Source organism: Pseudopipra pipra, chromosome 9, assembly GCF_036250125.1.
Source record: "Pseudopipra pipra isolate bDixPip1 chromosome 9, bDixPip1.hap1, whole genome shotgun sequence".
NCBI classification, from domain to species: Eukaryota; Metazoa; Chordata; class Aves; order Passeriformes; family Pipridae; genus Pseudopipra; species Pseudopipra pipra.
The window spans coordinates 30594414-30617900 of NC_087557.1; the positions used below are offsets into that span (position 1 = coordinate 30594414).

At 40.3% G+C, this 23487-nt stretch overlaps 1 protein-coding gene across 34 annotated transcripts in view; it reads left to right on the forward strand.

Moving 5' to 3' along the window:
- Positions 1–312: 312 nt before the first annotated feature.
- Positions 313–23487, forward strand: part of ADGRL2 (adhesion G protein-coupled receptor L2) — a 173123-nt gene continuing 149948 nt past the window's right edge. For 10 of the 34 annotated variants that reach the window (XM_064663865.1, XM_064663875.1, XM_064663888.1 and 7 more), the window contains exon 1: positions 18358–19048. The gene's annotated coding sequence lies outside the window, so the exon portion shown is untranslated. Of the gene's footprint in view, positions 355–17433; positions 17456–17506; positions 17601–18356; positions 19049–23487 lie in introns of those variants that run through there. The other 24 variants (XM_064663872.1, XM_064663886.1, XM_064663877.1 and 21 more) reach the window with 7 other exon arrangements.

Genomic DNA, 23487 nt, shown 5'->3' on the forward strand with positions numbered 1-23487 from the left:
GCCCATGGTTTTATTTTCAAAAGTACATTCAAATTGGATGCCAAGATCCTATGTCTGTATTTTGTGAACGCTGTGCAGATAAATTCCAGCTGGCATGCAGTTCTAAATACAGATATGAACAATAGCTGGTGCTTTTTTCTAATCCAATACCTGCTAAGTACATGTAATATATATTCAGAACTGCATTAAACTATTGATCTATGATTTGAACATGTATTTTCATTTTTTGTTTTGATGCTGATGCATTGTTTGGCAGTTAGAATCCCTGCAGATAAGAATATAATAAATAATAACATTTTCCTTGCTTTCTAGGGTCTTTATGGCAGAATGATGAATTCCATCTTTTCCAGAATGGTAAGCAGAAAGCTTTTTCTGTTTCTGATAACAAAGAACAGAAGGTAAATTCTTGTAAGAAAGGATTGCCAAATTGCTTGAGAAATAACTGTACTGTACAATTTCATAATTATATGGCTTATACAACTGAAAATATTTGAATATTCAAATCCTGTAAGCTACCTAGAAAAGATTTGCAGAACATTATGCTAATTATTCAAAAGAAAACATGTGAGGATTTAACATCCTTGCTAGAAATGCTGCTGACCACAGAATGCTCAACTATTCATTTTTCTGAACAATTTATCATAACGTATGAATTCCCTTAAACAGAAATACATTGTTCTACCAGCGAAGAACATAAATATCTCTCTTCTTTAGGCTGAGAAAGGGTGAGTTCCATAGCGTGTGTTACTATTTGAACTGTATAAAATTGATCTCTATTTATGTTTCACTTGGGCTTTGCTGTATGTGTGAATGTAAAAATATGTAGTTTCCAAATGCAGACATCACTTCTGCATGCTATCAGGTTGTTTTAAAAAGGTGGTTTCATCTTTCATTCTCTTTTTTATGGCTGAAAAAGGCAATATTTATTTTGCCCCTCGATCATAACATCTTTACAATCAAATAAAAAGAAAAATTCATCATACTCTATGTGTAAAGGTCATCCTAAAATAACACTTCTGAGCAAACTGTACTGAATCTGATGAGTACATTGCTAAAGGAGAAATGTTTTCCAACAGGTCTTGGGCATTCACTCTACAAAAAATATCCTTTCCCACTACATAAAAATGTAGTCTGAAATCAACATAAAACCATCACGAAGTGAAACTACTGTTAAAGTGAAAAGAAATACTACTTGAAAAATATCCCATCAGAGCACGTATTCTGACCTAAAATGTGCTTCTTAGTGTTACACTCGAAAGACCTTCCATCTAATCCCAAAAGGAACTCAAGACTCTTGGAAAAAAAAAAAATTAATTCATAAACTTTAACTCATAAGAACTTAAAACAGTGACAGATTTAAGATACTTGGGACTGATTTTTTGCTGTCTCTGGATAAAAGCGGTACCGAAATCGCCAGTGCCCAAGAAAACCAACAGCAAAACAGAGGGTTTGTGATGAACTCTAAGGATGATGACTTTATTTCTGATCAGCATGGAGGGTTAGTTGTCCTTTGAAACTTTTTTTTCCTAGGAGAGTCAAACCTGCAGGTGAGGCTGCATTGACAGGCTGGGGTTTGACCTGGAGCTCAGCCCTCCGATAACGCAGCGAGCTCTGCTCTGGCACAGCTGTAATGTGCTTTTACCTGCTGCCAAGAGGGAAAAGAATGGGGTTATTTCAGAGGTATCATGCTTGCAGATCCTTCAGGGGCACATCCATGATTAAAGAGAGGGAAAAGTCATGTTGAAATAAGGGGGGGGTGGGGAGGGCAAGTAAGGGGGGGGGAAAAAGAAAAGTCTGAACAGGCACGAGGACTCCATTTAACCACAGTTAACCTCCCTCATCCACCAACAGAAAAATGTTGGAGAAGGACTCAAGAGTCATTTTTAATCAAAAAGATTAACTAGGTGACAGTTAAGTATGTTTGGGATTAAAGCATCAAAGGGCCTGTCTCCTTTGTGTCTATTCCCCTCTTAGCAGAGGTACTTGGCACAAGGACTGTGTGTAGGGTGCAGGCACAGACACACTTGCACTGCACCCACCCCTCTCTGCAATGTTCATTAGGCAATAATATTGTCAGGGGTAAGTGTTTACCACCAGCTCCAGTCTACTTAGAACCATTTTAGCCTGAGGCTGATCTTGTGAAGAAGGCTTGGGGGAAGGGAAGAAGAGAGACCCAACATTTCATTTTTCATGAAAACGAATGTATTCAGCCAGTATCCTGATCTGAGCTAATTTATAACTCTGAATTTGCATGTTAAGTGAAATCATAATTATTTTTATTTTGAGGCCAACTGTGTGATTTACACTATAAGAGAAGAGAGAGCAAAACCTTGGACCATAAGGGATACTAACACAGACAGTAATAGATTATTTTGGGTACAATTAATTTTTATATGTATAACCACGTGCACCTCAATTTTCTCTGACTTGCTCAGGAATACAGGGTTACTCCGTTGATTAAGGACTTCCATTATGTAAATATTAATTCAAATATAAATATATTTTTCAAGTTGAGTGTCTTTTGTTTAAGGAATGGGAAACTGAGCTTCCTCATATTACTCCCTTTCAACATTGCAAGGCTTTTTCTAATCCTAAAAACAAGATAAATATGACAGAATAAAATAAATTGTTGAGTATAATTAATATCACTTTAAGAAAATACACTTTCCTTCTAATTTTTAGCTCTACCTCTGCTTAATGAACAAAGATTAAATGCACATTACTATGAACAGTCACAACACCTAGATTTTAATCTGAAAGTGGGCTTTTTTCTAGGTATGTTAATAAATTATCTGTTACCTTGAATTATCCCTAAATATGCACCATTTAGTGGTAGCATTCCATTAAATATATGAATATTTTGTCATGAATTTTTAATTCCACAAGTTTTAATATGTGGAAAATCACGTTAGATAAACTGAGAACATAAAAGACCCACTAACACCCACGGAGGAGCCTCAGCTGAAAACTGAAGAAGACAAAAAAATACTTCTCACTTTCCTCTCAATTAAAACCCTGTGCAATTGTTCTTTGAGATTATTGATCTCTTTTGGGATTCTGAACTTACACAGAACTTTTTGGTTCATTTCACAGAAATAATATTCATCTTAATTAGCAAAAACAATTGCTGGGCTTTTCTCCTTTCTACAAGAGGGAGTTCAGTGGGTGTGCTGATTACGATTTTATCCTGATAAATGAAAAGTTCTCGTCTCTCTGAACAGCAGCTGAATATGTTGGCTGTCTTCAGCCTTGTAGCTTCTTTGTTAGACATCACCTTGTTGAGACAGAATGACTTACTTGGTAAGTGGTTGACCCGATTTTTTGTCTGGCACCCTAACATTGCCAGGCATTATGCCAAGACAGATTCTGTAGCTATTTATGACTACATTCAAGGTTCAGCTATGCAAATCACAACTATTAGCCAAAAAAACAGAGCAGATTTGTTTTTCAAATTTTTCCGTAGCTCACAAGGTCAAGGCATTTGTTTTCACAATTTTAAAATACAGTTTTATAAGTAATGATCAGTAATGTTTAAAGAGATTGTCACCTCTAACATTTTATCGAGACTGATTTAGACAGAACATAAACATTTTTCCTCATGTGCTACAAAATAATTGTATGGAGCACAGGAAGAAGAGGCATGAGCTGAAGTGAAAAAATGTGTCTCGTTTTGTCTGTGACCAGCTTATCCACACCATGCAGAACGACACCAAAACAAGGATGAGATGAGCTGTGACAGGACACCTCTGGAGAGTGCAGCCTTCCTCTGAGCCTGCCCTGCTGCAGCTGGGGAAGGGCAGAGATGGGCAAGGGGCAAAGGCAAGCTCTGTGCAGCCTGGGCACCCCAGCTCTGCTGCCACCTCCTCCTGGGCTGGAGTCACACCTGAACCCTGCACCAGGCCCTGGGCAGAATGTGGGTACAGCTATTTCTGCCAGATAAATCCATCCCAGCATCTTTCTGGTGGATTAGGGTTACAGGCACAGGGTGCAGTGCCCCTGCAGATCTGTTCTTGCATCATGCAAACGTGGTGGTTCATCTGCTGGATTCAGCTCGGAGATTTCAGTGTCCTCCCCCTCGTTCCCATTTGTCCCATTTGACGTTCAAGCCACACAGAGACTGAAAAGTAGAACTTGTGCCACTTCCAAAGGAGTTTTAGTGCTGCAGAAGTTCTTTGGGACAGGTTTGCCATTCGCCCTCTGTGCTGCCCAGTGTCAGTGCTGGTTTGAATCCTTTGGTACCCGCAGGCACAGGCTGTCCTGGTTGCTGCCATCCTGCAGATTAGCTGTTGTTTTGTCTCAGTTCTTCAAAGCAACAGTGAAAACATGTTTACAAAACTAGCAACGGGATGTGTTGTATAGTAAGGACTTGTGTCTACACAGAAAATTGAAATGTGATTTAAACACACATAAAAATGATTACTCATAAGCAGAATTTGAAAAGAGATTGTGTGCACAAGATGTTATGAGATGGAATTTAAAAAGACATATATCTCTACCACATCCTAATTTCCTGACAAACCTAATGAAAGTATTAATAAAACTTACACAGGTATCAACAAACTTATCTATCAAAAATACACAATTACAAAATAATAATTCCATTCATCCAACACCTAAAGATTCTTCAACAATATAATACAAACAGGCAACAGATAATAAATAATACAGAATATAGAAAGATGGGTACAATGATAATATAGACTACATATAGTAGTCAGTATAGTAAATTGAGACATTTCCTCGAGGAGAAAAGGGAAGCAGATTTAGAAACAAGCAGGGCAGAGTCTGTTTCCTAGCACAGGTTTGGGCATGCTTTGGATCAGGTCAAAATTTTGTGACAGAATCTGAGGTGGGAGCACATGTTCCTTCACCAGACAAGCATCCTTCACATAACACCAAGCATGAACAAAGGCTGCTTAATTTATTGATTGTAATATAAAATAATTAACAAGGCTGAACCTTTAGTTCAGAGTATTTCCTTGTCTAAAATAATGGATTAACACGAAACTCTAAACCAGTCATTTGTAGCAGTTTGCCTTAGCAGCCAACAGTTTATAACTGTAAAACAAAAAGCATTTTTTAAAGATTCTATTGACTAAGAAAAATCTGAATGTGAGTAAATAGTGGATGAGCATTTTCATTTCTGAGATACTTTTTATTCCTCACCTGAGTTTTGGGGGTTGCAATGAAATGACGTGTTCCAGCAGAACGGAAAGAATTATGGGAGAAATTCTGTGAGTGAGTGGAGAATAAAGCCAATTAAGATAAACTAACTGGTCAAAGTCAGATTTCTCTGTTTCAGTAACCATCCACTCAAAGCAGGGCCATTGGCCTTAGGAGGGTTTCTTCCCTTACAGACTACAGGACTGAGAGTGGAGGGCTTCCCTGAATCATCTGGAACAGTATTTATATATATAAAACCAGTGTATATAACATACTCCTAAGAAGGTGTGAAAGAGGCTTCCAACAAAGTAGGGAAAATATTTTAAAGTGGGACAAAAAAAAAAAAAAAAAGGTTGAATTGGGAATATGTAGATTTTCCATCAGATTCATAGGATTTGTACAAAGAAGTAGAATTTGAGCCTTATTAATACAATACAAAGCCTTGACATTTATTCATGGTTAAACTTCTGTGCTTTAGCCAATCCTTTTTTAAAGAGTCCCTTCTCCACCGACAGGCACAGAGCACTGTGTCAAGGTAAACACCAGCAACTCTGTCCACAGTCAAATCTAAATAATACTTAAGAAACTAAATCCGAGACATTAGCAATAAAAATACTTAGCATGTATTTCTTTCCTGGGAGCCTGCATGGAAATTGAATTCCACTGAGCTGCACTTACCCAGAGCAGAATTCAATTAAAAAAAAAAATCCGCTCGAGTTCCATGCTGTGAAAAGCCCTTGCAAATTTATTTCAGGGACTTTGGGTGTGGAGCCTGGACACAGTTTTATTTTATTTTTTTTAATGGAATCAGTCTTAATGTCTGAGGTTATTCTTTACTTGCCTCTGCTGAACAGTTTTCACATATAAGCCAACTGAGGACAACTGGTTATTAAAGAAGCCGGCAGGTGTCCTGTGCTCTGAAACATATTAAATAAGGAACTCAACGGGATCATGTTGACTGTGAGCTCCACAAAGAAATTAAATAATGAAGGCAGAGGCTCTTCAACCAAGACCAGTTCTGCATATGTAAAAAAATATCTTGTCAAAGGTGGAAAGTTCCACGCATTTTTACTGGAATCTCTATTCTGGTACCTTCTGAAAACAGGCAGCCTGTAGATTTTAGACACTCAGACTTTGTGACCTGAGTCTTGTGCAATAGGGAGTGATGGGCATGGCAGGAACTGCAGAGTCCAAATCTGCCCCTCTCTGCACAGTCTCATTGCTCAACAGAAGAGCCATTGCACAATGGCCTTGTTATCACCCTACATTTTGTTGAATTGTCTTATCCATGCCAGTATTAATATGAAATACGCCAGTAAAATACAAAGAAAAGAGTAGAAAAGGGTCCGTTATATTTTTATTTAATATTTTTTCCAGTGTATGAAGCCTTCCAGCCACAAAAACACTTAAAACACAGTTCCCTTTTGATTTAAATGTATTTTGGGGTAAGGTAACTTTAAATCACAATAAGGTTCAGAACCCATATAAAGACAGTTTTTAACTTCCCACTTACTCTGAGTGGCTGAGTAATTGCACCAGACAAATGTTTTTAGAGTGGGCTTTAATATAAGGAATCACAAAATTTATTAGGTGTTAATTTATTCAAAATTAACAATAATTGTTCAAAGAAAATTGACAATTAAGAACTCCAACTAAGCCTCTTTTTGAAGAAAAATTAAACTTGATTTAATTCTCTTTGGAAAAATAAAAGTTGACTTCAATAGAAGTAGGTCTGGGCAACTCAGAGTCAATTGGAAAATAAATTATCCTAAGTGCATCCAGACTCACTGAGCATCTTTAAGAAACAGAGTGTTCCCAATGAACCAAAGTCTTCTGACAGCTTAATATGACTTTAAAATAACCAATATGAAAAAAATATTACAAAACCTTTGTTGACCAGGTGTTTTCCCTTTTTTATCAATACAATATATTCCTATAATGGCCATCCCATGCTCTGTCATTAAAATGGGAGTTTTCCTTTCAGGTGCTTTGCCTCAGACATATGGAATTCTCATCTGCAGTTTTTACCTCCAGCCTCCCAAGCTAATCACACAGGGCTTCCTGAACCACAGTTTGCTGCAAACACAGTTCCACACTCTGGGCCTCAGAGAGTCAGGGTGAATTTACCAGAAAAATTAAAAAACTCCTTCTCCAAAACTCACCACTAATTTCAATGCGAGATGACACGTTTCCCAATATTGGTGATTTCTAAGTTCATATTGTTGATAAGATTTAACAGGCATGAGTGTCTGTAGGACTGGGGATATGGTCTTGGTTCAGCACAGATTTTTGCTCACCTAGACCTGTGTGTTGGCAGAGAGGGCCCTTGGCTTACGTAAAGAGTGAAAAGTGAGCATGGAATTCTCATGTCCCAATGCCATCCATTCCTGCCAGTCATATAGTCCATATCCATACTAAGTTTTTCAAGAAGGAAGCAAACAATTCTCAAATATTAATTCCTGCCTAGACACAACTTAAAGCTGTATTAGTTGTCAGCCTGATGCCTCATGTGCAGGTCATTGTGTGCTTAGGAAAAAAATGTCCCAGAAAGTTCAGATGAGACCACAAAAGGAGTCCAGTGATCTGCACTTCAGCCTCAATGTGAGACGAAAAATTTTCTCCTGCCGTTGTTTCATTCCAGTTGCCATTTTCAGATCCCCCAGAAAAATCCACAGTGATCCTCATCCTTCCTTGAAATGAGTGAAGCACAGATGGACACTTCTAAGTGCACTGGGAGAGTGAGTGACCAAATACACTGAGTGCATTCAACCACTTTTAAAGCATCTCAGCCCTGTGTAGCATTTTGATCCCGTGCTTCAGTAAATGTATGATTAAATTTTTATTAAAAGGTAATGCTCCCGTTTTAATGACAGTTAATTATATGTAATTAAAATGAAAGGATTAATAACATTAAACATTTCATCAGAGGTAAAGATAAATATAAATACATACATTGTAGTAGGATTAAATATGAATATATAACATTGAGCCTATATTATCTTCAATGCATTATGTAAAATAGCAAATGAATAATACAATACATGAAATAATATTATATTCCAGGTGCTACATAAAATAAAATTCCGGTTCATTACTTCTAAGTTGATAAAATCTGTTTGATTTTTGGGGTGCAATATGCAAAGAATAGTTGAGGTAGCCTTAAAAATTATTGTAAGTAGTCCCTATTATAACAGATGTGTACACTTCATTGCTATGTCACCTTTCCCTGTGAAAAGTGAATTACAGTGTTAAGTGACCTACATTTCTGACCACAGAGAGTCACAGATTAGAATTGGGAAACACCTCATTTCTAACTAACCTTGGATCCACACATCTTTACAGGCCTTATAGTCAGGTTTTCAGACTCTTTGAAGCAGGCCTTAAATATTCACACACAGGGGATTCTCACCTGCCACTTGCTCATATCTGGCATATCTAATTTCATTTTGCCTCTTTTTAAAAAAATTCATTGTTTAGTGTCACAACAACGTGGTCTCTGCCCTAAGGTACACCATGTTTTATATGATAGCATTCACTCCAGTTTTGATTTCTGCCATAAAACACAGTGAATCTCTATCTCCAGATATAAAATGTTAGGAATCCGCTGAAACTCTGTCCTGTAAAATTTTGTGCATCAACATAGTATAATACGCTGAGAAATGTGTTAGCTTTTTAAATAAATCTTTAAATTGTGTAGTTTTCCATCACAGAGATGTTTTGGACTCTGCAAACTCTAGGGAACTAGTATTTTTGTAACAAGATCTTAAGGCCCTCAGAAGAATTTTAAGGATTTTTATGAACCTCTCTATGCATTTTTTAGCTAGATTTTGGCCTCGTTTCAGTGTAACTCCAGTACAACTCAATCAGTTTATTTTATAATTAAAAACAAGGAAATAGTAACAAAAATACATAATATATGGTACTCGTGTTTATAATAGAAACATCCATAAAGAAAGAAACATGTTCTAACTCTTCTCATTACCCCAAAGAGAATTGCATCTTTAATCACACAAAGCACAACGGCTTTCTAATTTTGTTTAAAGTGTTTCAGTACTTACAAAAACCAGATCAGGTTATTGTAAATCTAGAGCAAATTAGAATCATTGGCCTCTGCTCAGCTGTATTCAAGAATACTATGTAAATCATAAATTTAATGGCACACAGAGACACACATCTGTTTCTGTTTTGTACAAGTTAATAATCTAAGTTTAGAGTATTTAAACATTACTTTCATTAACTGGAAAATTGTGAAAAATAGAGACTGCTGTAAGTCATGTGTTGCAGCATTAAGCTAAGGGAAATATAAAAACTGCAAGTCTACCCAGTAAAGGCTAATTTTGTGAGAGATATGTGCCATTGTCTGTTTAATGACCTTGCAGATCCTCTGTTTACTGGGAAAACTCACACAAACAGAGCTGCAGTGCTCAGGAGAATCTGCACCTGCACACGGGAGATTTCAGCTTATATTTTTAGCAGCAAATGCCTGTCACTACAAGGAATAGATGGTGCCTTAATTCCCTAAACTTATATAGATAATGACCTGATGACTTTTCCTATGGTTAGCATTCTATAATCCAAGTAAATAATCTGCAGATCAATATACGTATTGCAACTGATTTTAAAGATATTTTTGTCACTAGAACTGATAAAAATGCTGTGCTGCATAAATCAATTCCCAGTGTACACTTATTTTTATAAAACTTACCTTGTGGTCTAGTGTATACTCTGTCTTATAAATTGCTTCATAACATAGTTGTTATGGAAAAGTTTATTAAGATATTAATACACCATCTCACACTGTATCACAAATGAGGCATCATGCCCAGTTTATGTAAATTGTGATTCGTTGAAGAAACAAAGCAGTGTTTTCAATATTTTTGTTGTAAAGACAATAGCTTTTACGTACAAAAATTATGTCCAAAATGTAGTTTCTTACAGAATTTTTTCTCTCCAAATAATCTACTTTTTAAAAGACACCCAATCTTTGGGAAGTCAGACGTCACTTAAGTGCTCGTGCTAAAATTTGGCACGAGCACATTTTGCTTGTGCTAAAATTACCTGTGGTAGCAGATACTTTGCATTGAAGCTTAGGGTGCATAAAGCTGAATGGGATTTATGTAAATAACTGTATGAATATGTATCTCACCTTTCACCAGTGCTAATTTCAATGAGCTGTATTTGAGAGGGAATTATATTAATATATACAACCGATAGGGAATTTGCACATTAATTTCACTGTCAACAAAAATTCTAAAGAAAGCAAATTAAACTGACACAGCCATATAGAGAGGCAACAGGAAGAGAAAAAGGCAAAACTGGGCACCTATATGGTGCAATGCAAATTTGTGGTTTATTCTTCAGTAACATCCAGTGCTTGCATATGCAGGAAATTCTCCCATTCCTGTGTAAATGCACACCAAGCTATCACTTTGCTTTCTGAGTGTGTCATAAAAGTTTGTGCCTTGTCTTAATGGTATATTAAATGTAGTACTGTGATTTACCAGATATAATGCAAAAAGATCATATTTTGATGCTGATTATTCAACAAAGAGCAGCCAGTGCTCGCAGTGAAGTGGAGAACAGCATCTTAATTAATTATTGAATACATTTTAGTATTTATAATTAGCAGTAGTACTAAGCAGTCAATCCATGTTCCTCAAAACAGGAGCACAGTACTAATATCATTCTTTGACTGCAGTGTTTTTAGAAGGGCGTAACCATACCTTCAATCAGATTCAAACACTATTTGTCAAAAACATTGAGGTCTGTCAAAAGTAAATGATCATTTAATTAAAGAAAAAAAAAGGTGCAATATCTTTGATCCCTATACTTTAGTGATATTAATTCCCCGTGCTGCAGGTGTTTGTAATATATAACAAATCATTACTGAAACAGAGGCTTTTACAGGCAGTTTTGGTGCAGGAAAATGACTGTTCTTTCCAGCTGCCAGGGTTACACCTGGAATACAGGCATGACAAAATGTGGACTAGATGTAAGCCTGGAAACAAATGTGGGTCCCTCTCCACGCTCTGCTCGTGTCAGCTGAGCTGGATTGCAAAGCTGTGCTGCTGGACAGAGTTGATGGGGAGCTGGGAGAGACTGGGTTTGCTGCTGTGTCTGGGCTCCCTGACCAGTGATCCACCATCCATCCCTGGTATCTGCTCCAGAGGGAGCCAATCACGGAACCTCCACCATTCCAATGGCAATCAGGACCAAGGAGAAAAAACACATCCTTATAAAAAATATAAGGCACCAAGTCCTTGTGTTAAAGCACACAACAAAATCAAAGCAAGGATAACCAATCAGCCGAGGTTCTGAGCACTTCCAGGATGGCACAAGAAACTGGGAGGCAGAACCAGAGGAACTGTAGGGAAAGGACGACTCATACATTGTCTTGATTAAAGCTACCAATTGAACATTCGAATTTAAAAAAGAAACACTCGTTCTGACAGAATAACACCTAAGTGGCACATTGGGAAAACAGCAGAAGTGAACTGAAATATGCAAGTTTGGAAGTAAATATGGCTCTCAGGCCCCATCTTTTGATAAGGGAAATTTGAAAGTTGCAATCATGAGGTGAGGAAGTCCCAGCAGGAGGTTCTTTTCTGTTCCTGATTGATTGTGAGCACCCTGTTCTTTCCTGCTCATAACCTATTACCATATCTCTCAACTTGATTATTATGACTATGGACCAGATTTTCACGTAGGCAGTGTATAGAATTTCTGCAACTTGACTCCTAAAGAGAAACATGGAAAGAATTTAAGCCGTTAAGTTTAAAAACTCCTCTGCTTCGAAGCTGCCTACGTGGAGAAGATGTCTCTATTCCATAGGCACTTCCATGTCTTTATATCAAATTTTCCTCCAGCTGTAATGCTCATCATGCCAAATATTTCTTCAGTCAAGATAAACAACCAGCTCTGCACCTAAGTTATTGCTAAGGCTCTGTAAAACAAAGCTGAGCAGTTAGAGGTGACAGTCAGACTCTAAGAGCACCTGACACTCCTCAAAACAGTGAGGCTGCCACTGAACCCACAGGCAATCATCCCTCTCCTTCAGAGGTGTGGCTTTATCTTACAACCAGCAGTTAGAGACTTGTCCAAAGTGTACGAAATAGGCTCAGTTCTCTCCTCTGCCTGAAGTGTTTCAAATGCATATTTCTCCCCAGCTAAACAGTTCTCTAACCCACAGCCTGACTGGACATGGAAATATTCTCCACTTCTGTTAAAGTCATGCACCAGGCAGAAAATGATTCAGGGTTCACTGGGCTAGAAAGTGAGAGCACCAGAGGGAACGTGGCTCTGGAGCTTCATGATTTGGACAATCAGCTGGACTGGGGAGACCTGAGTTCTGGTCAGTGGTCCAAGGTTTGGATGTGTTTTATCCCATAACTTCTCCAGAAAGTAAAGATAACCTTACCCCCAGTGTAGGCATCTAAATCCTTATGGTTTTGTAGACCTGTGCAGATCTCCTCAAGTCTTGGCCTATGCCTTCAAAAATACGGATTTTAACAGTGCTTAGGATGATTACATTAGGGGCTTGGGAAGAAGAGAAAGGGCTTTGTGGATTCATACTTGCAAATACAATGGTTTGCCTTTGAGTTCTTCATTCTTCATCTGTTTTGTATCACCTTTCATTTTGGGAACAGAGGAGTGGCCAGAAACCTAGGTAAAATGATACTTAAAAGCACCCTGTAATAAATATAACTTCTAGATTGGAATCTAGATGCAACTGGAATTTCATAAAGCAAACATAAGTGTTATAGGGGCTTAGCACAGGCATCCATTCCTTCTCTCATTCCATTTCAAACACTCCCATTCTGTTTTAACAAGCAGGAGGGTTGGAAGAGGTAAGGAGAGGTGGTGAGAATAAACAGTGACCCCCACACGTGCCAATCTGAGAAACGGGTACTTCTCTGGCTGCAAATTACAGAGACTGAGCAAAGTCATGGCAAATTGTATAATATGGTTGTGTAAGGGGAAGGAGGAGAAGGAGCTCCCTACCTGCCAGGCAAAATTACATTTATTTTAAATAGAAAAATCTATTTAATTTCTTAGTATTCTCTTGGGCTTCTCCCCTTAAAAAAACAAACAAACAAAAAACCCCAAACATTTTTTTGCTGCCCAAATGCAGAAGTCATGCCTGTGCAGATACAGCAGTTGGAGAAAAGGGAACCTAGAAATGTGGAAAACTGTTTGGAGAATTGGGATCTCTTTACATATCTCTTTCCCCAAAAGCTCAGCACTGCAGTTCCTTTGCTGGGATGATCGTTTAAGCTCCTGTTTTCATAGGAAAGCAGGGAATTGTGCTGGTCTCTTTTTAACCCTGTTCTGCTCCATGACTCCCAACAGCTCAGGCCTGGAAACTCTCTGGCCTTTGCAAAGCCTGCAGGGTTTAACTGGAAACTTTTCTCCACCAACAGACACCCCACATACCTGAAATCCAGAGTAAGGAATGTACTCCTTCAGTAACATGGAGCTCCACCACTCCCCCAAATTTACTTCAGAGAGTGAACAGGCAACTGCCAAGTCTTAGCACGAGCATAAAAAACTGTATCTCAGTTCATTGGTAAAAATCATATTGATCTCTTAAAATTTATTAATGTGATACAAAAATTCTGTTTCAGGATACCTGGTTAATGTGGCACAGACATGCTTTTGTTTCATAGCTGCGTTTTCTCTGAACAACGTTTTTCCTAATATTACTTAATTAAACAAAATTAAATTAATTTCTAAGAAACAAGAAACAACAGCTTTGTTGGATAAAATGATCTTCATTTTCTTGAAGCCGTTTAAATTAAAAACATGCGTTTCTACAGTTGGAAAAAAACCATTCATGGTTAAAATGTTTGAAGCCCATCAATCTCTTTAACCACACAGCTAATGTGTTCCTTCTGTTTTCTTTGAATGAAATCACCATGAGTGGTTAGATGTTGATTTAACATAAAGCAAGTGGAAATGGGTGTTTCCTTAGTCATGTATAGAATTTATTTTTAAAAACAATTAGCAAGTGTTATGAGTAAGTCAATGATTTTGTCATTTCTTGAATAATGATATAGATTATGAGTCATTAAAATTGATTACTGAAGTAAACTATGCAAAATGCAAATTCATATTACATTTATTTGTTAGGAACAGCTGCAGAATTCTCTTTCTTTATGGATGGGTTTCATTTTTTTCCCCAAGTGACACTAAAATCAATTACTTAGTTTAAAAGACCGGTAATTGTCAAGATATATTTCCAAACTTTTAAGGCAATACATTGGATATTTCCTATTATGGGCTGCATCATTCACAGTTTATTTATATAAATTTGCCTGCAAAAATTAATTGGGGTTTTTCCTAAATAAAACAAGCAAAATTTTCCCCTTTTCTGTTTTATGTTGAAATGGCAAAATCATGTAATGGTTTGTTACATTTCCATGTACCATGGAAAAAAACTCAAGCCTTTACATTATACCAATTAAACTCTGTCCTTACATTAGTACATCAATTTTAGCTAACGTTACCTCACTACATATATTTACTACCTCCTCCATCAGTCTTTGCTAACATTACATCTAATTATAAGTTCATTGATACGTTATTCACAGGAGCACAGACAGACAAGAGGAAATGTCAGTCACTACTATTTAAAGTTCAGTCATAAAACTCCAGTAATAAAAAAATAGGCTGCATAAAATCTGTGTAAATCATTTCTCACGGGGCAACCGACACTTAGGGCAATACAAAATATTATTTATCAAGATATTGAAGCATTTTAAATTAACCTTTTTAAGAATAGGCAGATGTAAGATGCAGTTCTTTCACAAAAAAAAAAAAAAAGTTAGTGGAGTCTACAAGATCATATTACAGATATCATAATTTGGCTAATTTATGCCACAAGTTAAATCATCTTTCTCAGATGTGTCTCCAAGTACACAGCTGACAGTTAAAGTTAAATCTTTCCAGTAGTTACTGTCCTACACATAGTCCCTAGAAATGCTAATTGATATGCAATTGTCGTGATTATTTTAAAAATTACTAAGAATTTGCTTTTAGTTTTTAGAAGACATGAGCCAGCAGATTCATCAGAGCAGCTGGAGAGCACACACACAGAATATACAGCTTAACATGACACATTACAAATATAACATTAGTAAAAAGGGGGGGTAAAATATCATCCAATTACTTTGATAAGACTATAAAATTTCTTGGAGTGTTTTCAAGCTAGGTATTTTGCACTGTTGCAGCAAAGCAATGTTTTAAGGAAAATCTACTTGTCTGTACTTATTTGTGGAGTCTCTATGGAATAAGATTCATATTTTATGGGGATATGGCAAAAATCAAATAGTAGGCAGTCATAATGATGGAAAGAAACTTGATTTGTTATAATTCATTCTTACATATTAATATTCAAATCTGGCAATGATTGTGGCTGAGGAAAAACTAGAGGATCAGATTCAAGTATGCCATGGGTACATGTGTGCACAATTTTTCTGTTTTAAAGAAACAGATGCTGATTCATGTGAAGTAAAATTAATCATTTGAATAATAGTATTTTACTTGCCAAAACAATATACACCTCTGCCAGGTATTCTTATATCTTAATGCAGTTTTAATGAGGATTAATGGAAACACGTGTTTTTGAAACAAATGCTAAAAGATCCCTGCATTTTTACCGATTGTTTAAAACTCAGTTTTACAGCTTAGAGTTGTAAAACTTGGAGTTGTAAAACTCCATCTCTGCATGCAGACAGAAATATGATTCCAGAAGTTTTTGATGAAAAGAGGGAAAATGAACTTCAGTCCTGCAGTTGAATCCACATAGGCGAATTCACGTTGACTTCTACAAATATTAACACAAGGCCTAGTTCTGCAGCTCTTTGCAATTTTTTCCTGGGTAAAAAAAAAAACAACTTTAGAGAACCCAACAGACTTTTTTTGCTGCAAACAGAAGAATTCCTCTCTTGTGTCCTCTCAAAGGAAAACAGTCAACTCCAGCTAATTCTTGTATTATCGACAGTTTTCTGGCTAAATCCTGTTCTCATCAACTGAGCACGAGTCTGTCAGCTCAGGGCTATCACCGCTTATCTGCAATTACACTTATTGAAAAAAAAAAGAAAAAAAAGAAAAGGTAGGATTTGCTAATGATACATTTTAAAACTCTGGTAAAATCATGGCAAATCAATATTTATGTCTGTATATTTCTGTGACCCTCTTTTCAAGCATGTTTCCACAACAGATGCAACCAACCCTTTCAATGAAAACCGGTTTCTAATGAAATACATTAAAACGCCTGTATAATTTAATGCCATTAGAAATGCATAAGAGGTTAGCTAGGGTTTATACAGGTATTTATAAGGATATTCAGCAAGAAAGGGCTGTTGGCTATACTAGGAATACACAAAGGACTTCATAGAGAACCTGTTCTTTTGCTCTGTTTTGCTCTCCCAGGAACCCAAACTCTTCACTATACATAGTGGGCACGAACTATTCCACAGACAGATGATCTCCTGTCCTCCCATGCTGAGTTGGGTTTTGGGGGAGTTCACAGATTTAATACAGCTGAAATCAGCCTCAGGAAGGTGCACTGAACTCTTCCCTTGGTCCTAAAAGCCTGGGGTTGTCCTTCCACACCCCAGTCCCCTGGACAGATACCCTGAACTGAGGAAGGTCTGCGTGGTTATGGGATGCCCGTATTCCAGTGACTATGAGATGTTCATCCCCAGGATTATTGCTAGCAGTGTTGAAAGTTTAATGTGGTTTTGAAGAACCCTGGACCAGCTCTGTGGTTTTCTGTACTTCATATCGCAAGGTCTTCAAGATCCAGTTTCCTTCTCACATGTCATGTTTCTCTTAAGACACGCTACAATTTCTAAAGAAGAGCACTAATTGCACAGGTATGCAGAGCCGTCGAAATGATTAAATCAAAAAATAAATCATTATCATTGACAAAGGTAATGATCCTGATTCCCTGGCGTGGTGTGGATGTTTTAAGCTGAATTGTCAATGTGCTTTGGACCTAAACCAGTTGATCGAGCCCCAAGTGCTCATGCCTTCCATGCCTAGGACACGAGATTCCACGGGTAGATGCAGCTGAGAGGATTTCATTTCAGTGCTGCAGCTGGCAGAGGGAGGGGATGGCTAAAAACCCCAATCAAGGGGGAGGGGGCAGTAATCAGGGCAGGTCTGCGCCGCTCTGACCGCGCTGTCCCCCCGTCGCTGGCTCCGCGCACGGCGGCCCTTGCTGATGCCCAGCTGCTTCTCCCTGACCTTGAGAGCCGGGAACTGCCCGTGTTGCACATCCTGAAAGGTCAGAGCGGATCCTCAGTGCTTTGCATCAGCACAGAGAAAAAAACCCAAGCCCTACCGGCAATGCCGGACCTGGTTTCCAAGAGCAGATTTTTTTGGAGAACGCAACAGCGCTGCTAGACTGCGTTTGGTATCCGAGCACAGCAGTGAGTCAACCGGGTATCCTTTAAATCGCTTCCAAGCGCTGTTTCCCCTGCCCTGACATGCCTTCCCTAGCGCACGGCTGTGCCTCGGCGGGCAGCGGAGCACAAGGGCCGGCATTGCCGAGCCAGCGCCGCCGGACCCGCTGCTCCCGCCCCGCCGCTGCAGGATTTTGGGGTGATGGCGGGGAGGGGGCAGAGCAGCGGGGCACGGGCGGTGCGGGAGCGGCCGGGCGGCTCCGCTCGGCCCCGGCACCGCCGCGCTGCGCGGGCAGGGAGAGCGGGAAGGCGAAGGCGCGGCGGGGACGCCTCCGGCCGGCCGGGCTGGCGCCTGCAGCCGCCGGGGAGGCAGGGCAGGCAGGGGAGGCAGGGCAGGCAGGCAGGGGAGGGGGCGGCCGCAGGCCCCGCGCCGTGCGCGCCCCTCGGCTGGGGCGGGGAGCGGCCAGCGCGGCCTCCGCTGCTGAGCAGCCAGCACCCCTTCCTCGCCCTTCTCCAGATACGGGGGGGGCTGAAAAAGGTAGGAAGGGAGAGATTTTTGTCCTTCGCCGGTGCCGCTCTACGTGATAATATGTTTATATGATTAGCCGAGCCCAGGGGTGGGAGCGCAGGGAGAGGGGGTGGAGATTGGAGGGGGAGGAGGCTGGAGGTGACTCCAGTTCAGAGCCGGCGGAAAGTCCGTGTCAGGACTTGGCGCTCCCCAGCCGCAGACGGCGCGGTGCACAGCGCGGAGAGGCTGCCGTACATTCACTGGGATTTTTTTTTTTTTTTTTTTTGGTGTGTATGTATTGCGTTTTTCCCATTGCCGCGCGCGTTACTCGCTCAGCGCCCGGCGCCCGGTCTCCAGTCGCCGGCGGGGCAGCAGCACCGGGAGGAAGAGGAGAAAATCCGAGGAGGGGCCGGCGCCGCACTCCGCCAGAGGCCAGAATGTCATCCCGGGAGATGTGAATCCAGTCGGTGCGAGCGACAGAGACACGGAGGAGGGGGGTCCATCGTAACGTTCGAGTTGTTCCCCGCTACCCCAGCTGCGGGCATCGCCTCCCGATCGCTGCTCAGAAGGGACTCCCGAGGCTGGGCACACGCGCGGCGCTGCGCCCGTCCTCCCCTCCATTTCGGCTTTTTTTTTTTTTTTTTTTAATTGAATTTATTCCTCGCGTGCGTGCGTGCGGGAGCCTGGCTGCATCGCGCGTTCGGTGCGGAGCGGCGCGTGGGGAGCCGCAGGAAGATGTTGACTTAGCCCCGGCAGAGGCTCCCGGCCGGCCGCGCCGAGCAGAAGCCGCCCGTGCCGAGCGCTGCCCCAGCCCGCCGAGCCGCAGCGCCGGCTGCCGCCCGCCCCAGCCCGGGCACCGACCGCGCCGCGCTCCCGCCGCTCCGCGGGGCCGCCCGGACCGCGGGTCCCGCCGGGGACACCCGCCCCGGGGACACCCGCCCCGGCCGCCTCCGGCTCGCACGCACAGGTAAGGGAGCCGCGCGTCGCAGCCCAGCCGCGGGTCCTGCCGCCCCTGCCCGCCCCGCCCGGGCAGCGCCGGCCGCGGGAGCGCCTCGCCCGCGGGGAGCGAGGGAAGGAGCGAGCGAGGGAAGGAGCCCCGAGGAGGGCGCAGGGCCCGGCGCTCGGCCCCGCTCCGCCCGCGGCCCCGCTCCGCCGGCCGCCCCCCCGCGCCCTGCGGAGGGACCTGCGGCAGCCGCGCCGAGCAGGCCCGCGGCCCCGCCGAGAGCATCCCGGGCGGTAAATAATTACCTGTTGCGGGTTTATTTGTGGAACTCTGCCGAACGCCCGTCCCCCCGTCCCCCCCCAGCCCGTGCGAGGTGGGGGGTGGCTGTGGGAAGAGGAATAAATTACCCTTTGTGGGCGGTGGGGTGAGAGCAACTTTTTTTTTTTTTTTTTTTATTTTCTATTTATTTTCACATGTAGAAATCTGGGGCCATCTGGAGACAGAAAACAGTGTGTCATGAGGCACCGTGGCTGTGTCTGGCTCTAAAAATAACATCTTGTTGTTAGTCTGCGCCGGCCCTGCTGGGATTTGAGCGCGGTTTGTCAGAAAGTAAAGAGCTCTGCTGGTGCTCAGGTGTGTTTTCTTTGCCCAGAAATGCCCCTGTGCGCGACGGAAGGCGTCCTGCGGAACAAATGTTCTGCTGTTTGGCTTCCTCAGACGCCCTGGCTCCCTCCTTTTGTTGCTTGCCACGAAAAGAGGTGCCATTCCGCATCATTCTGCAGAAATTGTTTGAATTAATGCAAGTGTGAATTCTTACCGTTTGAAGGAGGGTATTAGCATATCAAAGGTTTCTTAGCTCCGGCTCAATTGAGAAAACTTCAGCTTGTCTTCCATTTGCTTCCAAGAAGAGGCCCAAAGGGCAGTGGGAATTGTAAAGGGGTAAAATGGGGAGGTGGATTTGGGTTATGTTTCTGAACTTTTGCTGTTTTGCAATTATGCGAGTTAAAAACAAGGTCCCTCCGCTGCAGAGCTCTCGCGAACGCTCGGACAATTACACTCCATTGATTAATGGTTTGTTCCGAGGGGAAAAAAGTGACCTTTTATGACAGGCACTGTGGCGTGGTCTCTGATGTCTCTGGGAGGGGGATTTAGAAAGCCCTTTCTGCCGCTCCTGCTCTGGGTATGGCCTACACGTTACTGCGTGCAGGGCTGAATGGGGAGCACCTTCTAATTACTTCAGAAAACAATGAAATCTTGCAATAAAAGACCTCTCGATTCCAGGCCTTTGAAACAAATATGCTTCCCACCTTAATGGGTGGGTAGGCTGGAATAATAGGTATTTTTATGGAGAGTTTTAAAAGAAGTTTTGATCACCACCGGCCATATGCTTCCATTTCCTTTTCATTCCAGAAAAAGTGAAAATGAGTAATTCTCGTAATCTCATTTAATCAGTGATACTGTGTTTACTAAGATAACCTAATTTGTGGTTAGTATTACCCTATAATAAATAATCTGGAACCAGCTATGGCAGGAGTGCTGTTCTGGTGGCTCTGTAGAACAGTTATCGCATTGCAAGTTGTTTTTCGTGACTACATATTTGCAGTTTTTTATTCTTTTGTTACTATATCTTTGAGTCTGGGAGGGGATGTGGCCCGGCCTACCATTTTATTGTCTTTGCAAATCAATATTCATAATCCAACAACCCCAAAGCCAAGCAAAATCCAGTTATCCATCAGTAAGTTGGGACCTTTTCCAGGGGCCAGATGTTTCTTTGGAACTATATTCTGGTTTATATCTCTGGCAAGAAAGAACTTCCTATGCTTTCCTTGCCTATTGCTTCTTTCCAAATGTTTTACTTGAATGATACACATAGTAAAAACATACAATTTTGTTTTTAAAACAATTGCGTTTTTAAACATACAGTTGTGTTTTTAAAAAGTTTTAAGTGCTTGATGTGTAGCATTCGGGCTGTTGTTCGGCGTTTGTTTGTTTGATAATTTATTTTTCTTCTGGCTCACCATTTGAGGGTTGTTTCTTTTTAAGCCATGAAAGTGATGTGCCTTTAGAGTAGGGTATCTTCACTCGTGCGTCAGTGTCCTTTCATTTCATGAAGGAACTGAGTATATATGGTACGTCTTGGTGAAAAACACTGCGCTTAATAAAATGATTTATATGGATTTCTGTCATTCTTAGATGGAGACGATCACTTGGGCGTTTTGTAAATAGATGTCTTTAGTGGTCCTAAAATGACATAATTACTTTCAGGTGATTTCCAGCCGTTTATTTACCTAATGTCTTCAGCTGTCTGATGTAGTGCCTTTTGGTGGTGTAAAAGGAACATATTGATGTAAGTGCCATTATCACACTTAAGTTGCTGTTAACTAGTCTGCTTTGAATGCAGAGTGCTATAAAGAAAGCGCATTATCCTTTCAGCTATTAGGGATAATCTAAAAATTGTCTTGAAAATGTTGCACTTCGGTTTATATGACGCCAACCCCAAATTCGACAAATCTCCGAAGATTTAAAAAAAAAAAAGTAGCGGAAAGACGATTTTCAACATTCAGATGACAAAATTGGACCACTTAGAGAAAAATTAATGTGCTGCAGCAGCACTTCAGCTGCCATTTTCAATCACTGTGGGTTACTATGTGTTGGCAACAGTAAAAAAGCGTAGACGTTCAGAAAGCTCAGGGAGCTGGTAGTTGGGGGATCAGGATGTTGAATCATGTGGGGTAGAACAAACCAATTACTTCAGGTTTTGACTTGAGAATTTCCAGTAAACATTTTTTTTTTTCTTCTGGCTTTTGGCTCCCCTGCTCATTAATAGACCAACATCAAAGCAGGCAACTAAACTTCCAAATGTTATAAAAACTAATGTAAAGATACAGATCTCACATGTAGTCTTGCAAGTCTTAATTTAAAACAAGCAGTTGGAGTTTTTATTGCTGCAATTTTCACAATCAGCAGAGACATTAACACCAGGCTTCTGGGTGTTTCCCTTCTTAAAATGAGCAAGAGGAGAGCTTTAAAAAAACCAAAGTTTGCTTAGTTAGTTCTTATTTGATCACTTCAGAAGCTTTCTCAATGTTTTATTTATCTCTTATTGCTTTTAATGCATAAAGTCAGGGAAGGGGGTTACTCAGGAATTCTAGTCTCTAGTAAGGAAGTACCTTATTAAAATTTAAATAAGTAAGTCTTAGGCGTTTGTAGTCTTTATGGTTAATAGTATGTAATAACACGATTGGTTTTCTAAAATGTGATATGTAGGCACGACACTTTGATTAAGAGATTTTTTTTTTTAATGAGAATAGTTATAATGAAGAAAAAATGCTACAGTTTTGAATGACAGCTTTTTAGAAAGGTCCACAATTTTCACTTAAGGATTTTGGAGAGAGAAGTCTCTAGTTAGGCAAAGTATTTATGAAAGTTATGTTTGAAATACATTTCTAGGTATAGAAATGTAGCGTGTCATAAATTCACATAAATCATCGTAACCATACAGTAGAAAGAATTGTTTGGTGTTTAGAGAGCACAGAAACACAATCATAAGTTTTTACTGAAATTTGGACTAAAAGTTTTTATATTTCCAAGCCCTTGCTCATCCTGTGTCCACCTATGATGTTGACATACATGTAAGAAAATAACGGTGACTTATAGTATGGCCCTTGCAGAGGATTGCACCATGCATAGTAATAGTAATACTACTACTACTACTGATGAATAACCTACCAGTAACTGGTTGGAGATATTTTATATAAAAAAATGCTCTGTCTCCTCTGCATGTCCACTGAGCAATATCTGTGGATGACTGATTATACAGGAACTGGAAGTAACAATTAGTGATTTTTTTTTTTTTTTACCTGGTCAACTGCAAGTGAAGAAGTTAAGCTACATCTGGTGTATAATGGAACTCATATTCATGCCCAGGTAGACAAGCAGTCGGTTATAAAGCAATATCCTTCAGAGCACAGGCCGGGAAAATTTACAGTCAGTCATGTTACTTGGAGGTGTCATATTAAACACACCCTTTTCAAAGCACTTTTTTTTTAGGATTGATGCTTGTGATGTACAAAAGAGATTTGAAATTGCAAGAATTTCACCTTTTTAAGTATTTATGTGCAGCTTTTAAACTTAAAGGCTGTCTGTTATTTTTTTTAAAACCCTCAGTTTGAAATGAGTAAAAGATTTAAACCATCACGGGTGTAACTGGATGTCAAGAAAACTGGAAGAACAACAAGCTGTTTTAAGGCCATTCTCAATACTCTTAACAATCGTGTTTAATATTTAAATAGTTTGCAAAGATAGCTGCATTTTGTTTCCAACACTTTTTCAAATAAAAGTAGCAGGTGACTCTGGAATATTGGTAACTTGCAATTTAATGTGAATAGATACCTGGTGTAGAGAATACTTCTAGTCTTTATTTAACAAGTGTGATTCTTTTTAACATTCTTCATTTGGAAGGT